Raw genomic sequence first — 2,796 nt, 5'->3', positions numbered from 1 at the left:
TTTTTTTTAAGAAGTTAACTTTAAAGGTTAAAGATCAAGAACAGGCAGTTGTAAAAACCTAAACTGATGCCAAATCACAAAATTACTAAATAGTTATTGCAGACAGCTCTGACATTGGGGGAAGGGGGTCATCTTGGGTGGCCTAGGCATGAGCACTGGTCTTTGGATGCCCTTGCACTTCCTCCTCCATCTCTGCAAGCCCACCAGGAGACCCCAAAGGGAAAGAACTTTTACAATTCTGGGTTGAGGAGTCCTGTGAAATCACAGGTATTTGAATAGAAAAAATGCTTTCAAAAGTGTTTTCTCCAAGAGCATACTGAACAAGAGTCTCTTCTTGCTCCTGGTTTAAGTAGTCTGGCACTAAGAAATCACTTCATGCTTTAGGCAATGGGTACATCTTTATTGAGCAAGCCCTGGTGAACATTTTTACAGCAGTCACACTGAAATGGTTTAATTCCCGAGTATGGATAAGCATGAGCTGTTTTAGGTTCTGAATACTAATGAATTGAACCCCACAGGTTGGACATTGGAAAGGTCTGTCTGGACCATATGGACTTGGTCGCTCTGTACTGCTGGTAGAAGGAGCAATGTAGAGTTGGAAGGGATACTGAACATTTTCGGTCGTCATTGTCTGTATGAGCACTGGTTCTAGAAGTGATTTGAAGTGTAGGCTCCTCTTTGTAACTCCTTCATCTACTGAGCCTATAGGGGAAGACTGTGGACTAATCAGAAGATCCTCTTGAACTGGTTTACTTCCCAGCACTGTCTGCTGACCACTCAGTGAGCTCTGAGATGCACTGACAGGCTGGGACACTTCCTCATGGACTTCCTCAACAGTTAATCTTTCTACTTTGACCTGCACATCTTCTTCTGTCCCTAGAGGCAAGGTAGTTTTTGTACTCTCACAAGTCACATAGTCATTCTTCTACTGCCTCAGACAGGCCAGGCAACTCTAAAATCTCGGTATTTTCTGTCTGCTTTGCTTTCTCAGGCTGAATCCTTCAATCAATTCCAAAAGGGAAAGTCCATGGAAAAGCTAAAGAAGAGTCAACTGACTAATTTCTCTTTTCTGCATAGGAAGTTGAGAAATTCAATACTTGGGGTGAACTTGTTTGTGTACTACATTTTACGGGTCTCTCAGGAGACATCACAATGTAGCTTTTGCGTTTTCTTTGGCATTCTCGGCAGGCAGCAATGGTCCTTTCCACAACACTGCAATCTGAAGACACTGGTGCTGGGAGCCGATTTGAATAGCTGCCATTACAAGATGGCATTTGGCCCCAGGCTCGCTTAATAGATAACTCCATATTAGGGTTTCAGTTCTTCCACCGGAAAACAGGGTGAGTTGTTGTGATCTAGCTGCCCACACTTCCCCTGACCGGCAGGGGAACATCCTGGTCTGTAACTGGCAGGGATGTTCCCCTGCTTTCTTTCCTGCCGGTGGGTCTCCAGAAAAGCAGTTAAAGTATCAAAGTATCAAAAGTTGCTAGGCAGACTCCCTATATAAGCAACTATAGTCCAGGGCTCATGGCCGCTTGCTTTCTGCTCTCCCTACAATCAAGAGGCTCCAATAAAGCGTGATTTGAGAAGAATCCTCGTCTGGTGGCTGTTCTTTCCTGCTGGTCAGAAAGTTCGCCGCACACTGGAGAAATACTTCCATCTCCAGAAGTAAAATTGCAGTTAGAACTATTTTCTTGCCCAGCATCTAGACCCTTTTCTGGTTGGCTATGTGGTGTATTCCACAAAATACTTGATTTCATGAACTCTAATCAGGTACTAGCAACACTAAACATTTGCATATAGCTGGCTTCAGCTAGAGCATCAATAATATTTTCTGTATTAATTGGCAGACTGGCTGTGTAAGCATATTCTAAAAGAGGTATAAAGCTAGTCACTGAAACATGATGCAGATCCAACACATTTTTGTTCTAATCCTCTGCTTGGCCCACACGTTTTTTGCAAAAGAAATCACTGCAAACTTCTAGTACCACCTTTTGAGCCTGAAAGATTTTATGCTGGAAACGAAAAGTGATATCACAAAAATGTCCATCATTTCGTAACATATTTAGCTTTCCCTGCATTTCCTGGCTGTGGGAAGAGGAGCTGTGAGTAAATATTTTCACACCCATCTTTTTTTTTCCTCTTCTACTAATGCTCTTCAAGGATGAAATAAATCAGAAATGTCCTGCTGGCAGCAGGGGTGGGGGTGGAGCCCACGGCTGGCTCTTCTCCTCCACACCCACCCGAGGCTCAGGGGACCCTATCTTGGCAGCCCACCTAGGCCAATGTGCAGCCTGAAAGTGGACACTCATGGTGGCGCCACTCTTCCGCCCGTGTACCTGCTACGTGTGAGAGTACAAAGCACGGGGAGGAGAAGGCCCAGCGCCCCTACTTCTTATTCCTGCTTCCATACCTTCTGTGTTATGATGGACTGTATCACCCGGAACTGTAACCTGAAATAAACCCTTGCTTTAATTTGCTCTTGTCAGGTATTTTGTCACATTAATGAGACAAGTAACAAATACAGAGGCTCTGAATTTTTATTTTAATAATGTTCTTTTTTTACATGTATTGTGTGTGTGTGTGTGTGTGTGTGTGTGTGTGTGTGTGCAGTTTTGATTGACAATATATATATGGAAGTTAAAGGACTACGTGTGGGAATCTTCTACTTTTTCTACTGTATATATCCAGTGGGTTGAACTCAGGTACTTTGGCTTAGGGTCAAATGCCTTTACTTCATGAGGCAGTTTGCTTTCTCCGGTGTCCTCTAAAAATCATTTATTCTTTAGAATTTCA

The 2,796-nt window shown here is 43.4% G+C and overlaps 1 pseudogene; it reads right to left on the bottom strand.

Annotated features, from left to right (window-relative positions):
* Positions 1-334: 334 nt before the first annotated feature.
* LOC101986007 lies at positions 335-2,129 on the bottom strand (annotated as a pseudogene).
* Positions 2,130-2,796: the final 667 nt, after the last annotated feature.

The sequence above is a fragment of the Microtus ochrogaster genome, chromosome X (assembly GCF_000317375.1).
Source record: "Microtus ochrogaster isolate Prairie Vole_2 chromosome X, MicOch1.0, whole genome shotgun sequence".
Lineage (NCBI taxonomy): Eukaryota > Metazoa > Chordata > Mammalia > Rodentia > Cricetidae > Microtus > Microtus ochrogaster.
The sequence above is the reverse complement of the archived record's forward strand: the minus strand, read 5'-3'. Positions and strand labels throughout refer to the sequence as shown.